Source organism: Schistocerca gregaria, chromosome 8 (assembly GCF_023897955.1).
Source record: "Schistocerca gregaria isolate iqSchGreg1 chromosome 8, iqSchGreg1.2, whole genome shotgun sequence".
NCBI classification, from domain to species: domain Eukaryota; kingdom Metazoa; phylum Arthropoda; class Insecta; order Orthoptera; family Acrididae; genus Schistocerca; species Schistocerca gregaria.
This window is the reverse complement of record NC_064927.1, coordinates 403,023,577-403,042,835: the sequence shown is the minus strand read 5'-3', so window position 1 is coordinate 403,042,835 and position 19,259 is coordinate 403,023,577.

Sequence of the window (19,259 nt, the reverse complement as noted above, 5' to 3'; positions counted from 1 at the left end):
ATTCCGGAAGTAAAATAGTCCTATATTCGGATCTCTGGGGGGGGGGGGGGGGTGGGGGACTAATCAGGAGGATATGGTCATCAGGAGGAAGAAAACTAGCACTTTGCGGATGAAGAGTGGAATGTTTGATCCCTTCATTGGGCAGGTAAGTTAGAAAATTTAAAAAGGGAACTGGATACGTTGAACTTACGTGTAGTAGAAATTAGTGAAGTTCGGTGCCGGGAGGGTCAGGATTTGGGGTCAAGTGAATACTTGGTTACAAAGACGAAGTCAAATAGAGGTAATGCAGGAGTGGTTTTAAAAACGAATAAGAAATTAGGAATGCCGGAAGCTACGATAAACAGCATAGCGAACGCACTACTCTAGTCAAGTTAGACACGAAGGCCACGATTACCACAGCAGCACTAGTTTACGTGCCAAATAGCTATGCAGATGATGACATAAAACGAATTATTCTGGCAGTTGCCGCCTGATTTGGACGTGCGGTTCTAGGCGCTTCAGTCTGCAGCCGCGTGATCGCTACGGTCGCAGGTTCGAATCCTGCCTCGGGCGTGGATGTGTGTGTTGTCCTTAGATTAGTTAGGTTTAAGTAGTTCTAAGTTCTAGGGGACTGATGACCACAGATGTTAAGTCCCATAGTGCTCAGAGCCATTAGAACCATTCTGATAGTTAAGGGGACGAAAATTAATTGAGATAGGGGAGTGGAACTCGGTAACAGGAAAAGGAAAGGAAGGGATAATTGTAAGAGAATATAGGATGGGGGAAAGGAATGAAAAAGGAAGCCAGCTTGTAGAATTGTGCACAGAGCATACTTTAATCGTCGCCAACACCTGGCTTACGAATCATGGAAGTACGCTGTGTATCGTGGAAAACCCCTGCAGACAGCTCAGTGTTTCAGTTCGATTACACAGTGCTTATACAGAGATTTAGGAACCATATTCTAAACTGTAACACATTTCACGGGGCAAATGTGAACACTAAACATAATTTATTGGTTATGAACTGCAGATTAAAACTGAAGAAGCTGCTGAAGGGCAGTAAATTAAGGAGGTGGGACCTGAATAAGTTGAAAGAACCAAAAGTTGTTGAGAGTTTCGGAGGAAGCATTAGGGTACGATTGATTAACACCGGGGAAAGGAATGAGCAGAAGGCGAATAGATAGCGTAAACAGATGAAATAGTGAAGGCAACAGAGGATGAAACAAGTTAAGAGAAAAGGCCTATTACAAATCCTTGGATAACACAAGGTATATTGAATTTAATTCATGGGAGGAGAAACTTTAAAAATGCTGCAATTGAAGCAGGCAAAAGGAATACAAATGTTGAAACAATGTTAAGCAGGAATGGCTAGAGGTAAAATGTCATCGTATATAACACATTTCACTTGTGGGAAGATAGTTACCGACCACAGAAAAATTAGAGACCTTTGGAGGAAAGAGAATCAGTTGAATGACTATCAAGAGCTTAGATGGAAAAACCAGTAATAAGTAAAGAAGGGAAAGCCGAAAGGTAGGCGTATATAGGATACCTATACAAGGAAGATAAACTTGAAAGCTGTATTATAGGAAGGGAAGTTTAAGTAGATGAAGATCAAAAGGAGCGTATGATTCTGCAAGAAGATTTTGACAAACTTCTCAAAGATCCAAGACAAAAAATGATCCCGCAGTGGGACATATTCCGTCAAAACTATTGATTACTTTGGGAGAGCTATCGATGAGAAAACTCTTCCAACTAATGTGGAAGATGTGTAAGACAGTTGAAATACACTCCGGCTTCAGGAAGATTATAATAATTCCAATCCCAGAGAAAGCAGTTGCTGACAGGTGTGAAAATTACCGAACTATCAGTTTGATAAGTCATGGTTAAAAATACTAACACTAATTCTTTACAGAAGAATCGAGAAGCTAGTAGAAGCCGACCTCAGGAAAGATCAGTTTGGATTCTGGAGAAATGAAGGAATACACGGGGCATTACTGACCCTACGGCTTACCTTAGAAAATAGGTTAAGGAAAGTAAACCTATATTTACAGCAGAACGAAATTTCCACTCTTCAGCGGAATGTGCGCTGATATGAAGCTTCCTGCCAGATTAAAACTGTGTGACGGACCGAAACTCGAACTCGGGATCTTTGCATTTCGCGGGGAAGTGCTCTACCACTGAGCTATCCAAGCACGATCACGACCCTTCCTCACAACTTCAATCCTGCCAGTAACTAGTCTCGTACCTTCCAAACTGCACAGAGCCTCTTCTGGGAACCTTGCGATATAGTCTGCAAGGTTCTCAGAAGAGCTTCTGTGAAGCTTGGAAGGTAGGAGACGAGGTACTGGCAGAAATGAAGCTGCGAAGACGGGTCGAGTGTCGTGCTTGAGTAGCTCAGTGGCGGAGCAGTTTTATACTTATAGTATTTGAAGACTTAGAAAATGCTTTTGACAATGTTGATTGAAATACTCTTTGAAATTCTGAAGGTAGTAGAGGTAAAATGCTGGGAGCGAAAGGCTTTTTACAACTTGTACAGAAATCAGACGGCAGTTAAAAGACTCGAGAGGCATGAAAGTGAAGCAGTGATTGAGTGGAAGCGAACCATGATTGTACCCCATCCTCAATGTTAGTCAATGCGTACAATGAACAAGCAGGAAAGGAAACCAAAGAAAAATTTGGAATGGGAATTCACGTTCAAGGAGAAGAAATAAAAACTTTGAGAGGTTTGCCGATGATGTTGTGATTCTCTCAGAGACAGCAGAGGACTAGGAAGTTCGGCTCAACGGTGTGGGCAATATCTTGAAAGGGGGATATAACATGGACATCAACAAAACAAAAGTAGCTATAATGGAATGTAGTAGAATTAATTCAGGTGATACTAAGACAGTCATTATCGATAGAGACACATAGATTAGTAGCTGAGTTTTGCTATTTGGGCAACAAAATAACTGAAGGTGACCAAATTAGAGACGATATAATGTGTAGAGTGGGGGAAGAGAAAACCGTAAACATCCAATATAGAGTTATGTGTTACAAAGTCTTTTATGAAGGTACTTGTGTGGAGTGCAGCCATGTATGGTTGTGAAACACGGACAGTTAACAGTTCACATAAATCACAATATGAAGTTCCCATGGGTCGTTCAAGTCACTAATGAGGAAGTACTGAACACAGTGAAAAGAAATGACTCTGAGCACTATGGGACTCAACATCTTAGGTCATAAGCCCCTATAACTTAGAACTACTTAAACTTAACTAACCTAAGGACATCACACACACACCCATTCCCGAGGCAGGATTCGAACCTGCGACCGTAGCAGCCCCGCGGTTCCGAACTGCAGCGCTAGAACCGCACGGGCACCGCGGCCGGCTACTGAACACAGTTGGTGAGACAACACATTTGTGACACAAGTTGATCGAAAGAAGGGAACGGTTGATAGGACACATTCTCAGATATCAAAGGGTCACAAATTCAGTACTGAAAAGGAGAGTGTGTATGTTTGGGGGGAGGGGAGGGGGGCGGGGGTTGCGTGGTAAAAATGTAGAGGGAGACCAACAGATGAATACAGTACGGAGATTCATAAACATGTAGGTTGCAGTGGTTGTTTGGAGATAAAGGGGCTCGCTTATGATAGAGTGTTTGGAGAGCTGCATCAAACCAATCTTCGGACTGAAGATCACCGCGACAAGACTTATATCTTATTTGTGTCTGTTGTAATAATACAATTGTGTACGGGCATGGTTCCTATTTTGGCGTGGTCAGACTGGTAAAAAGAAGCACAGTTGCTCAGTTAATGCAGCATAATTTTCATTGCAATTAGATGTGTTCTAAGTAGGCAGCTTGGCAGGTCCAGGAATCTAGTACACCTGAGTAAACGTTAACTTGAGCTTATGTGGATTATTCTCATTAGAGGGCTACCAGCAGTCAGTCATTTATTTTGTAACAACGAATTTTCAATAGCTGTTCTTATGATATCTGCCTATTACTCTCTTAATTCGTTATTATTTCGTAACGTACTGTGTTGTCAGAAACGTATATAAGCCTTTCATTGCTACACGTAAAATAAAACTATTCCTTGGTCATTGCTGACCGCGTTATTGATCGGATAGTGTACAGTGTGTGCCCAATTGGGCTGGCGAACGTATTAATGAATTTCTATGTTGTTTCATTTTATTTTGTTGTGGACTTATTGAGTCACGTGGTACCTGTTTTCGTTTCTTATCGTATGTGATTGGTGGCACTGTTTTAAGTACTGAACAAATTCCACATAAGTAAAAAAATGCAGGAGTAGAATACATTGTTCTTTAGAATGACTTGTACACTTCCTTCAATTAAGTGATCAACATTTCTTCGGAGACATTAGCCTCGCCCAAAACGAAGAGACAGAAATGAAACTCTTCCGCAGATTGCTGCAGATTTCAATGCTGGACCATCAATAAGTGTCAGCATGCGAACCATTCAGCGAAACTTCATCGATATGAGCTTTCGGAGCCGAAGGTCGATTCGTGTACCCTTGATGACTGTTCGACACAGAGCTTTACCGCTCACCATCAACACCGACATTGGACAGTTGAGGAGAGGAAATAGATTGCCTGCTCGGACGAATCTCGTTTGAAATTGTATAGAGCGGATGCACGTGTATGAGACATTTCAGTGGTGTGGAACGTGTGAAGTTTTGTGATTCGGGACCCCTGATGCATCTACATGCGACTCTGACAAGTAATGTGTACGTAAGAATTCTGTCTGACAACCTGCAACCACTCACGTCCATTGTGGATTTCGACGGACTAGGGCAATATCAGTAGGATAAAGCGACGCACCACACGTCCAGAATTGATACAGAGTGGCACCAGGAACACTGTCGTGAGTTTAAACACTTTCTTTGGCCACCAGACTCCCCAGACATGAATATTATTGAGCTTATATGGGGTGCCTTGCTACGTGCTATTCAGAAGAGATCTCCAGTCCCGTCATACTCTTAGTGATTTGTGGACAGTCCAGCAGGATTCATGGTGTCAGTTCCCTCCAGCACTACTTCAGACGTTAGTAAAGTCCACGCCACGTCGTGTTTCGGCACTTCTGCGTGCTCGCGGGGGCCCTACACGAAATTAGGCAGGTGTGCCAGTTTCTTTGGTTCTTCAATGTATAAGTTCTGTATACGTCAGTAAATTACGTCGTTCTCTGATTATTTCGATTATTTAAATTGTGCTTCAATAATTAAGGCTCATTCCTTCAAATTTGTAACATTTTTCTTCTGCATCTCGTGAATAGAAACACGATGTTTTATACATTCCAAACATGGCCATCAAACAGTCTTAGAAGAGGAAGACGGAAAACTTCGAAGTACCGTAGTGTTGAGAAACGTCAAAACTGAAGTGATTGATTGATACATGAAGTACTCTTAGTCTTACATATAATCGTGTTCAGATGAAAAGCTGGTTAACATGACATGTTGTGAGATATCCAGAATAACCTTTTACGCAGCATTGATAGGCATGGAGACCTAAAACTGTCGGAAAGAAAAAGCTGTATCGGTCAGTGGAGACTGCTGGCGTTACAGTTGTGCTTGATTACAAATACAGAGAGATCAATATGGAGTTGATACAAACGAACCACACTGTCGGTCGAATGGAAACGCTTACAACGAAGTACAAAATCGAGTTCCCATGGTATTGAGTTCGGCGGGGAGGTGATACCGAACGCTTCGGTATAACGTATTAATATATTCACTTGTTTGTGTATAATGTTGGCAGCTGCTGAATAAATTTCTCGTCGTTTCGTTTCCATGAATATTAACTATTGCTGTGACGACTAAAATGACACATACTTATTGTTTTCCATGTTTGTATTTGTGTTTCTGAACTGTAGGAGTGGGCTAGCTGTTTCATTCAATATGTGGAAGGGCGCATGAAATCTGTGCAGTCGACAGCTACTTTCAATACCACCGTTTTAATTACTGTCTACCTTTTCGACGTTCATCAATTCTTAACGAAAGATAGTTATTCGAGGAATTAATGACAGCTGGAATACATCTAGCCGTTCGCAGCGGAGATAATTTGATTGTCAGGCATTCATATTGTGCAGAGTTGTCTATAACGATGTAACATTATACGACGAAAGAAACACAGCAAATCACCTCTGTGATTGCCTACCTACTTGCAATTACTATAAATAAACACTATGAAATAATATAGTCTGTCATTTTTCCTTCAATTTTCTATGTCAAATAATCGTCCATCGTGCTTCGTACTTTCATATTACGAGCAGAAAGTTCTTAACCAACTTTTATGCGAGCGTTCCTGTACTATTTCTTTACTAGTGAGTTTCGAAAATAGTGGATTAAGAGGTACTGAAATGGTGAAATTTTCTTAAGGAGCAAAGTTTAACGTAACGTCTAGTCGTCTTCAGTTGAGGTATAAATGTTTGGTTAGTTTCTACAAGTCATCTGAGGCATAATACAGGATGATTTGTTCAATTACATTATGGTCATTTTACTACCCTTTCTTGTTCACCTGACTCCGAAGTTGCTAGAGTTGAAAACACAAACGTTCTTTCCGTTTTACAATATTGTTTTCTGCTGGTCCCCTGAGCTGGGCTCGGCTATTTCTCTTTGTATCACAATTAACATAAATTATTACACTTTTGAGGAAAGAAAGCATTGGACTAAAATGCAATGCCGATAAGACAAATATCATGTAGTAGTTAATAGGAACTGAATACACTGTTGAGAAAGGTCAGTCCGTGCTACATAATTGTGGTATAAATGCTGATATTGTGTTCATTGATATCTTAATATCTACCCTCTTCATTGTGTTATTGTTTTTTCTTTGCAGTCATCCCAAAAAGACATCACAAAATTTACTTCCCTCTGTTTTCTGCATATTCGTAGCTGAACCACTAAAAGGACTATGGCTGTCAGTATTGACCAATCGTCTTCTGGTCATGTGTCCATGCTTCAGCACCTGATCGGCTGACTAGTTCTAATAGCTATAATTATAAGTTAGAATATAATGTAAATACTGACGTAATGTAGTTCAGTACACTCCCGTCAGTCACCAATAAAATGTACATTTATAAACCTAACACTCTGTATTTAAGAAAACGTTAACATTAAATAGTTTTTTTTTGTATGCACGATATTTTCAGATAGAATTAAATCAATATGACATACTGATAGCACGTAAGTTTATTTTACTTTTTCTCTAATTTCTTGTCACACACATTAATTCTTTATTACTTTCTGTCTAGTGGGGTGCCATGCCTGGGTGGTAAAGTGGCTGGCGACAGATCCAAAGGTATCGAGTGCGAATTCCATTGAATCCTGGAATTTTTAGCTTTCACTTATCACTTCTTGTTCCTATAAAAATTCGTGTTGATGTGAAAATTACCGGGTAGCACCATCATTCGGAGTCCACGTGAAACTTTACGTATCTCTACAATTGGCTAGGTAAATCAGTTCTAAGATTGGAGAAAGGCAACAGCATAACATCTCCAGTACGACCTTGCCTAATAATGTACCATGGCTTTACATCATGTTTTGAAAGCTGCTTATAATTTTCGTTTGTATACCTTCGATACATATACGAACATGTTTCTAATAGTACGTTCTAGAATCATGGAAGAGACTAAAAGTAATAAGGCTAAATTTGAAAATCAGAGTACCCGATACAGGAAAGCTTGTACATTGCATCTAGAGGCTTCTAGTGAAATTGCCTGCTTATGGAATATCGTCTCGGCTATGTGACTGGATATGTGACATCCTATCAGAGAGGTCAGAATTCGTAGTAACTGACGGAGAGTCATAGAGTAAAACAGAAGTGATTTATGGCGTTCCCCAAGGTAGTGTTATAGGCGCTTTGCTCTTCCTTATCTATATAAACGATTTGGGAGACAATCTGAGCCGCCATCTTAGTTTTTTTCAGATGACGCTGTCGTTTATCGTCCGATAGTCATCAAAAGATCAAAAAAATGCAAAAGGTTTATAAAAGATATCTGAATGGTGCGAAAATTGGCAGTTGACCCTAACTAACGAAAAGTGTGATGTCATCCACATGAGTGCTAAAATGAATCCGTCAGACTTCGGATACACGATAAATCAGTCAAATATAAAGGCCGTAAATGCAACTAAATCACTAGAAATTACAAGTGCAAACAATCTAAATAGCAAGGAACACACAGAAAATTTTCTGCGGAAGGCTAACCAAAGACTGTGTTTAATTGGAAAGACACTTAGAAAATGTATCAGATCTACTAAGGAGGCTGCATACACTACGCTTGTCCGTCCTCTTTTAGAATACTGCTGCACTGTGTTGGATCCTTACCAGATAGGACTGACGGGCTACATCGAAAAAGTTCGAAGAAGGGCAGCACGTTTTGCAGTAACGCTAAATATGGAAGAGAGTGTCACTGAAATTAAACAGGATTTGGGCTGGACACCATTAAAAGAAAGGCGTTTTTCGTTGAGACGGAATCTTCTCACGAAATTACAGTCACCATCTTTCTCCTCCGAATGCGAAAATATTTTGTTGACACCGACCTACATAGGGAGAAATGATAGTCATGATAAAACAAGGGAAATCAGAGCTCGTACCGAAAGATGTAGGTGTTCGTTCTTTCCGCACGCTATACGAGATTGGAATAACTGAGAATTGTGAAGGTGGTTCGATGAACGCTCTGCCAGGCATTTAAATGTGATTTGCAGAGTATCCTTGTAGACGTATATGTACATCTGTGTACTTTGCAAAGCACCGAACGGAGGGTGGCAGAGGGTACTCTGTACTACTTCTAATCGTTTCCGTTCCTGTTCCACTCCCACAACAGAGCGAGGAAAAACGACTGTCGATATGCCTCTGTATGAGCCCTAATTTCTCGTTCTTATCTTCGTGGTCCTTACGTGAAATGTATGTGGACCGCAGTGTAACCCACATCTTCATAAGGCGGTTCTCTACATTTTCTCAATAGTATTCCTCAAAAAGAACGTCGCCTTCCCTCCAATGATTCCCATTTCAAATCTCCAAGCATCTCGGTAATACTTGTGTATTTTTCAAACCTGCCGGTAATAAACCTAGCAGCCCGCCTCTGAATTGATTCGATGTCCTCCTTTCATACGACCTGTTGTGAATCCCAAACACCCATATCGTACTCAAGAATAAGGACGCGCTTGCGTCCTGCATGCGGCCTCATTTATAGAAGAACCACCCTTCCGTACATTTTCCCAATAAACCGATGTCGACGATTCGCCTTCTCTACCACAGTTCTGTTACGTTTGTTCCATGTCATACCGCTTTGCAAAGTTGCGCCTAGATATTTAAACTACATGACTTTGTCAAGCATGACAGAAAAAATGCTTTATCCAAATATTACAGCTTTCTTTTTCGCACTTATCTGCAGTAAATTGTATTTCTCTACAGTTATAGCTAGCTGTCATTTATCACATCGACCAGAAATTTTATCATCCTAAATTGACTCATCTCCAACACCTTCCAGTATATTACAGCACCATCAGCAAAAAACCGCAGATTGCTGGTCACCTCGGCTGTTGAAAGGCAGTTACGCTACCTCGAGCTTACTAATGCCGTCCTTTCTTTGTAGTTGTCACTAAATGTAATAACAAAACTGAACTACACAACATCATAAACCAACATTTGACTACTGAACCTTCGTACGAACCGATAATAAATGAAAATAACATGGTAAATATTGTCTAATATCCAGAATGTTTAATTATTTCAATTTTTACGTTTCACTGCAGGTTACAAATATGCCTGGAATGGCGTAAGGGAAGTTCATATGCAATATTAATCGATTTTTGCTGTGGGAAAAGCGTAATCCTTTCATATTTCGCTGATTTTACCTACAAAATTAGTGAATCAATACTTAATATAAGAATTAGACATGAAATCACCTGTACCACATCAAGAAGTGGAATATACAAATAGTGAGGTAAAGGCGTCACAACAAGAAATATGTACTAGTAGTTTCATTTAGATTCTATCTGCTACGTAATTTAATTCTTACAGAATGGAGAACAAAGTATCTGAAAAACAGGAAATACGAAATGAAATTACCACTTGGACAGCGATGTTTGTAAATCTCTATTATCACCGTATTCTAAGCTCAGTTTCTCTCTCTTTATTTCCTTCTGTCTCTATCTCTCTCTCTTTCTCACAGTCTCTCATCGTGTGTCCTTTTGCCGCCCTTCGATTTCCCCTGCCGTCCAATAACTAACGTGAATATAGAAGCTAAATTTACTGTAATTCTGCCTCTGTGTATTGGCATGAAATTCACAATCCTATCTAGACTACACCTTTGTTGTAAACATAATCCAATCTACATCTGGTAGAACCGTAATGGCTATGTCATGGAAGAACTGAATCTGTGTTTCCTTCGAGAAGCGCCTTTATTATGCTCAATTTTTCCAGCAACCATGCAGCTCCCAATTAGAAAACTGTAAACGGTTCCCCATAAACCGAAAAAAGAAGAAAGTATCGAAAACGTAAGAGCGATCCGCAAACAATTTCCAGAAGCAACAGTTACTCATACAGGGTGCTCAAAGCAGTCCGAATATGTTGCGAGGATGTTACAGAGTAGTTTCTGCTGAGAAAGAATTATTAACAAAAATATTTGATAGGTTGCGCCGTTTCCGAATTAATTAGCATTGGAATCAACCAATGAGGACGGTGCCCGGCAAACTCACGCAGCCCGTCGGAGACGTTGTCGTCCAACGCATTCCTAGTTTAGTTTCCTGAAACTTAACAACACAGCGATGCAGTAATTAGTCATAGCATGCTCTAACTCATACATTAGGCTGAGCAGTATCGTGCGCTGTCATCCACGCTATGAGAACAACCGACATAAATTGTAAGTGGTAAGCCGTTTTAATTTGCGAAGCGCAATCTCCTAATTGGCCAACTTCAATACTAATTAGCCCGGAAACACCGTAACATATAGATTTTTTCTCTTAAATATTTTTCAGCGCAACCAATAGTGCAACACTTTCATATGCTTCACATACTGTTTCTGAGCAACGTGTAGCAAACTGAAAGCAATATGGCGAGTATTAGGACTCATATCCGTTTATTCATGCAAACAATGGAACAGTTTTCTTTCTTGCGATTGTAAACTTGTGCTGGAAGATGCAAGTGCCAGTCCTAAGTATCTGAGTTACTCGCCACTTACGCTATAATACTCAGTGGCGCACAGACTACGTCGGTGTGTCCACCTCCGTAGCTGATTTGTCAGAGCGGCTGACTGCCAAGCAGGAAATCCGAGTTTAGCTTCCGCACAGAAGGGGCTTCTCCTTGGTGCGAAGTCTGTAACTGGCTGCATTCATTCACTTAAACCGACTGTGGAGTTACGTAACCGAGTACTAGAGGCACCATGTGTACTAACTCAATTGTCGGGAGTGCGGTGTGCTGACCTCATCGCTGGATATCGTATTCGAATGCAGTGTGTGACGGTTCTAGGCGCACCGTCCGGAACCGCGCGACAGCTACGGTCGCAGGTTCGAATCCTGCCTCAGGCATGGATGTGTGTGATGTCCTTAGGTTAGTTAGGTTTAAGTAGTTCTAAGTTTTAGGAGACTGATGACCACAGCTGTTAAGTCCCATAGTGCTCAGAGCCATTTGAACCATTTTTTTTTTGCAGTGTGTGACACGGCAGTCCATCGGTCCCGAGTGGCCCATCTATGGCTAGGATGACGCTACTAATCTCTCTTTATGTGGCTGTACAACACTTACCGTATTTGTATTCAGTGTCTCCTAATTTGTTACAAGCCAAAGACAGTCCACTGCTGTTGCATGCAACATATTTTGTAGTTCACACGTATAACTGATGACTTCGCGTAACATCATGAACAATTAACTTGTAACTCAGGTTCCGCACTAGCACCCTACACTTCTGTTGCAAATATAGTGCGTCTAGTTTCATGTTTAGATCCTTAGTAGTACAGTGGCAGCGAAGGAAGTGTTCTAATTATGTGCCGAACAACTGTCCATCAGTACATATAAGGCTGTGATGTCATCAGTCATATCGATTTTTATGCATACGCAAGTGAACTAATGGCCTTATTTAGATTCTTTGTACCAGTATTTCACTATACACAGAACAGGAATATTTTACTATTTTTCCAGTTTAGGAAATTTATAAACCTCTTCAAAATATGAGTTCATTCGGTTCCGGTGGCACATGTTCCGAATCAGAATGTAATGTTCTATTGTGTTCAGCTTCCTTAATCAGTAGCAGTTCCAATTTTACAGAAAACTTGTCCATCTTCTACTGTCTAGATCGCTACCGTCACGCGTCGACAAGTGGCTGATTGTTTAATTAGATATACTGCGTGAGTCAGACTGCTCCACCATCATTCCTTGGCCAACACTATAGCTTTCTTCCCTTCCCAAGGACACACTTACTAGACAGGTGGTCCTTTTAATGTCAGTTTTTACTAAAAAAAGAAAATCAACTGTGACAAAAATGTGGAACTTTCTCTCCTGCAATGGTACATTACTTTCATGACAGTTCCGTTATCACCCACATTATCCAAATACATTTCGATCTCCTTTCTGCAAGATATTGTTTTTAATGCAATAGGAACAACATTCTGGAGAACATACTGCAGTCACGGAAGAAGAAATATTGTGCAACACAAAAATGATTCAGATGCACCACGGTAATGAACATTAGTTCAATGTCATCACCTGAATCTGCACCGTCAAATAAGGATAGTTCGGTAGTATAATCGTTGCTTCCAAGTAGCGGAAGTAGTAATTTCATCATGCATATAATCTAACATTTCAGTTACAGACTTCTAGATGAGAATGAGTGGTCAATATTTTTTTTTTTTTAGCACTATGGTACTTAACTGCTGAGGTCATCAGTCCCCTAGAACTTAGAACTACTTAAACCTAACTAACCTAAGGACAGCACACACATCCATGCCTGAGGCAGGATTCGAACCTGCGACCGTAGCGGTCACGCGGTTCCAGACTGTAGCGCCTAGAACCGCTCGGCCACTCCGGCCGGCTTTTGAATTTTAACCTATTTCCAGGGACGTACCGCTTTTGTGCTATTGCCGTTTGAAAAAATGTTTGCCAGGTAGGCATGCAACAGGGTATTCATAGTAGAGGGTGCTTACATCTGGTAGTCTGATATGATATGACGTCGATACAAGCTTCCTAAACTGGTTCGGATCTGCTTCACGTGTCTGTGGGCATGGTTGGCTGCACAGTTGCTGACCACGCCGCCATGATCCTTCTGTGTGGCGAGGCTCACGGCAGTGGAAGACCTGCTCGTCGCCTTTATTATAATCGTTATCAAAAACGTACGACTCCACCCAATACATTTTCTCCCAGAACTACTCAACGGCTTCGACAAAGGGTTACGTTCACTGTCAGCACGCGTGACTGTGATCCTCCAAGGAGGCGCCGGACATCCGAGTTGAAGGCAGTCTGTCCACGAGTGTACGAGAAATTGGCCGTGCAGAGAATGTTGTTCTCAACGCAATCTGGTATGTTCTGTATGACCAGCAACTAAATTCATACTACCTTCAAAGGATAGAGTCACTTATGCCAGCCGATTTCGCACCACACTTCGAATTCTGTACGCAGTTTCTGCGCTGTTGATCAACGAGCCCCTTCTATTCACATATGAATGTAAATTAACTAGGGGCTGTGTTCTCAATTTTCGAAAGAGACGAGTCTGGGCAGATGAAAACACACATTACATGCGTGTTCGAGCATTCCAACACAGATTTGGTATCAATCCGTCGGCAGGTATCATGTGACTGTACTGTACGTACTTCCACCTAAGCGCGGACGTTGGATTATATGTCACTGATAGTCCGCCGAGATGTTGTTTCAGAATGACGGCGCATCCGCTCACTTTTCACGCCAAGTTGGGTGGGATATGGACCAATGATTCGGATACGGATATGTCGAGGTGGTCCAATCGCATAATCTCCACAGACATTTGATTTGACGCCATTGGACCTTTTCTTCTGGATTTGAATGAAGAGTTTGGCTTATGTGACTCTTGTAGAGACAGAAGAAGATCTGGTGGCAGACGTTGTGGTCGCTGCAGGACAGACCGGTGCGACGCCAAGTGTGACAAGAATGCCTACCATGACATCAGTCGTTCGTACCATGTGTGCACCGAACTTGGTGGTCGCAACGTCGAAACTTGCTTGTGGATCAGAATGCCAACCCTCCTTCGAAAAACGACAATTTAGGTGTAAAAAACAGTCTCTGTGAAAACTGTTTAAGTTTAACTTTTGTTTCTTGGTTTTTAATGAATAGAATCGTAAGATAAGTGATGAAATGGGTCAAGCCAAATAAGTTACTCGTAAAATTGGTCGAAATACCAAAATGTTTGATAATGGAGGTAGCGCAGAAACGGTTTGTTTCAGAACATTGTTTCCAGGTCAATATATTGTCTAGGCAGTCCCCTCTAAATGTCCTAGAACTCTGTAAAGGCAATTTTAGAGCAGCCTGTAAACAGGTTGTTAAGGGTATGAATACAGATATTTCTATTAATAACTGAGGCGAGTGTACTGAACAACATTACATAGCTGTTTATTTAATTTGCTGACTAATAATTTTAGCTATTAGTATCAGTATGTTTTCAGGTTGGTTAGTGCTTTTTGCCAGGCGTGGCACAAGAATTTCACTGACGTTTATTTTCCTGTGGGAAGTATGTCAAGTACTGAAGGGTGGACACGACGACGCGTAAAGGATAGCTTATACTGACGGTGTACTCCAGTTAGTGGTGTAGTTACGACCCTACAGAAAACATCAGGTAGTAAACTATGTGATGTGTTTGTGGGAGGGCTGCTAGACGCAGAGAAAAAGCAACTAACACACTAAATTAGGTAATACAGATATTAATGAACTCTGTACATTCTTTTGGTCGGTCTACTTTCAAATTTAATTTTGAGTTTTTTTAGTTTTTTTACGGCGTTCTCATTAAATTTCCAAAACAAAAATGTTGTCTACCTTCTGTTTCAACCGTTACAATATCGTTTTGTGTGTTGTTTCGTTTACAACGTCTTTGGTTCTACGTTCCAGTTGGGAGATCCTCGATGCTCGTCTTAGAAAGTTCACTTCGACAGCATCAACATTCTTGTGGTTCTTCTCCGTAATCGTCCAGCGCTAAGAAACGAAGATGGTAATTTCCTCAATAATCTCTTGTTATTTAATCAGTTTTGTAGTTAAGGTGCCTTTTGTGGCTCGCTATAGGGAGATATGTCTTGATACTGCCCTGCATTCTGAGCTCAATCTTTTGTTCACATTATCTTCACAAGTTTCATCTTTATTACTTATACCCCTAAGCATTTTTAATTTCCACAACTATCGACGTTTACATTATCTGATATTTCAGGATCCACCTAATTCATTTTCTTGCTCAAATGTACATCAAATATCGATCGTGAGTTTCAATACATACGAGGTGCATTCAAGTTCTAAGGCCTCCGATTTTTTTTCTAATTAACTACTCACCCGAAATCGATGAAACTGGCGTTACTTCTCGACGTAATTGCCCTGCAGACGTACACATTTTTCACAACGCTAACGCCATGATTCCATGGCAGCGGCGAAGGCTCCTTTAGGAGTCTGTTTTGACCACTGGAAAATCGCTGAGGCAATAGCAGCACGGCTGGTGAATGTGCGGCCACGGAGAGTGCCATTCATTGTTGGAAAAAGCCAAAAGTCACTAGGAGCCAGGTCAGGTGAGTAGGGAGCATGAGCAATCACTTCAAAGTTGTTATCACGAACAAACTGTTACGTAACGTTAGCTCGATGTGCGGGTGCGTTGTCTTGGTGAAACAGCACACGCGCAGCCCTTTCCGGACGTTTTTGTTGCAGTGCAGGAAGGAACTTGTTCTTCAAAACATTTTCGTAGGATGCACCTGTTACCGTAGTGCCCTTTGGAACGCAATGGGTAAGGAGTATGCCCTCGCTGTCCCAAAACATGGACACCATCATTTTTTCAGCCCTGGCGGTTACCCGAAATTTTTTTGGTGGTGGTGAATGTGTGTGCTTCCATTGAGCTGACTGGCGCTTTGTTTCTGGATTGAAAAATGGCATCCACGTCTCATCCATTGTCACAACTGACGAAAAGAAAGTCACATTCATGATGTCGTTGCGCGTCAACATTGCTTGGCAACATGCCACACGGGCAGCCATATGGTCGTCCGTCAACATTCGTGGCACCCGCCTGGATGACACTTTTCGCATTTCCAGATCGTCATGCAGGACTGTGTGCACAGAACCCACAGAAATGCCAACTCAGGAGGCGATCTGTTCAACAGGCATTCGGCGATCCCCCAAAAGAATTCTCTCCACTTTCTCGATCATGACGTCAGACCGGCTTGTGTGAGCCCGAGGTTGTTTCTGTTTGTTGTCACACGATGTTCTGCCTTCATTAAACTGTCGCACCCACGAACGCACTTTCGACACATCCATAACTCCATCACCACATGTCTCCTTCAACTATCGATGAATTTCAATCGGTTTCACATCACGCAAATTCAGAAAACGAATGATTGCATGCTGTTCAAGTAAGGAAAACGTCGCCATTTTAAGTATTTAAAACAGTTCTCATTCTTGCCGCTAGCGGTAAAATTCCATCTGCCGTACGGTGCAGCCATCTCTGGGACACGTTGACAATGAACGCGGCCTCATTTTAAACCGATATGCATGTTTATCTTTTTCCAGTCCGGAGAACAAAAATCGGAGGCCTTAATACATGAATGCACCTCGTATATCGCGACTTTACTTTCTGTCTTAGATACAACCCGCGAACCTCTGATTCGTTAAACAATCTAACTCGCTTGTGTAAAACAGCTTCAAACGTGTGATGAGTTAATGTGTTATTTTTACGTGAAGCCTGTAAACGAGAAAACGTGTAGAAAAAGCAATAGACTGGATGGATGAGATTAAGGTATGTGAACACAAAATAAGCAGTCTCGCATATGCGGATGGCTTAGTTGTGATGGCAGTTTCGATTGAAAGTTTGCAAAGTAATATTTCAGAGCTAGATCAGAGATGTAAGGACTATGGTATGAAGATTAGCATCTCCAAAACGAAATTAATGTCAGCGGGAAAGAGATATAAACGAAAAAAAATGGCTCTGAGCACTATGGGTCTTTACTTTTGAGGTCATCTGTCACCTAGAACTTAAATCTACGTAAATCTAACTAACCTAAGGACATCACACTCTTCGATGCCCGAGGCAGGATTCGAACCTACGACCGTAGCCGTCGCGCGGTTCCAGACTGTAGCGCCTAGAACCGCTCGGCCACTCTGGCTGGCAGAGATAAACGGATTGAGTGCCAAACAAGAGGAACAAAGTTAGAACAGGTGGACGGTCACAAGTACTTAGGATGCATATTCTCACAGGATGGCAACATAGTGAAAGAACTGGAAGCGAGGTGTAGCAAAGCTAATGCAGTGAACGCTCAGCTACGATCTACTCTCTTCTGCAAGAAGGAAGTCACTACCAAGACTAAGTCATCTGTGCACCGTTCAGTCTTTCCAACTTTGTTGTATGGGAGCGAAAGGTGGGTAAATTCAGGTTACCTTATCAATAACGTTGAGGTAACGGATATGAAAGTACCTAGAATGATTGCAGGTATTAGTAGATGGGAACAATGACAGGAGGGTGTCCACAATGTTGATATCAAAGAAAAACTGGGAATGAACTCCATAGATGTAGCGGTCAGGGCGAACAGACTTAGACGGTGGGGGCATGTTACACGCATGGGAGAAGCAAGGTTACCCAAGAGAGTCATGGGTTCAGCAGTAGAGGGTTGGAGAAGATACATGGATTCGGTTAAGAATGATTTTGAAGTAACAGGTTTAACATCAGAAGAGGCACCAATGTTAGCACTGAGTAGGGGATCATGGAGGAATTTTATAAGTGGGACTATGCTCCAGACTGAACGCTGAAGGCATAATCAGTCTTAAATGATGATGATGGTGATGATGATGATAAAGTTCGTTGGAAATCGCTAAGTGCTCTTACTATCAAACACTGAATGAGTGTAGTGTGAGTAATCTGCACTCCAATGAGAGCAAATGTTACATTGTCACGCCTGTCGGTACTTATGACGTCCTATCTGTTGAACTCCGAGTTGTACAATAATTCTTTGGCATATAGCTACAAAATGTGTTGCAAATAGATAGTAGTAAAGAGGTAATAAATTGAAATTCATAAATTATGCTGAAATTATACTGCATGATGAACGAAAATGTAGGAAGCGATAAACTATGTTCATTTCGTCATTTTGTGTTGAGTACCAGCGAGAGAGAGGGTTTAGTTGAGATTTGGAAGTCGCTAATAGTTCTCATTCTCCAATTTTGGATGAATACTACCAGGGTAATTACGCTCCGTCAGTTATGTTGCATCAGGCTGTATACAAAGTTTCTGACTGTATTACTTGCTTTCGTGTCTTAAAACTTTTACGTAAGATTTTACCTCTCAGAAATGAGTAGATTATAACACCAATTTAGATGTTTCAGTTCAGTCAATAATTGAATGAAATGTTGAAAATAAAATTTTTTTGCCTCGGGAAACCGTTAGATAGACACCTGAAACTCCGATTTTTCAACTGTGTCCAGCGTTATTCATTCAGAGATACAGGGTGAATTAGAAGGAAAGGTACATGTCTTGAGCGGTGATAGTATTCGGGATTCTGAACAAAAAGGCTTAAATGAAACTATATGCTCTTTTCTTAACCGTATCTGACATACAGCAAACTAAAATTCACGTGTCTGAGGCACATTTCTTTCTTCACAATCGCTCACATGCAAACACAGTAAAAGCGACATTAGGCTATGTAGTATCGTCTTTACTGGTCATTTCAGTGCCCAGGTAAAAACGCGTATTTTTGGTCGCCTTACCATGAACAGGTGACGTCAGCATTTGGCGTTGGATCGGTCGCCATGAAGTCATTTCTTGACCACCGAAGTCACCCTTGTCGCTTCACTGTATTACTGTTTGTGGAACTGGCTTCAGAGTGAGTTCTACGCGCTCAGAGTGGGCACGAAGGAGGACTTCTCGTTCGTACTGTACTTGCGTGTGCTCAAGTAAAGGAATGTATGAATCAGCTCAGATTAGGAACACAGAAGCTGTATACAAGCGCTTCAAAACGCATGGTAGTGTACTGTGAACGTTTTGAACATTTTTTGTGAGGACATACGCACAGCTAAACAAAACAGTAGATCACAACGCTTCATTTACTATTACCTGCGTTTGTCCTGTTCCCCTCTATTTTCATTAGTCTCCT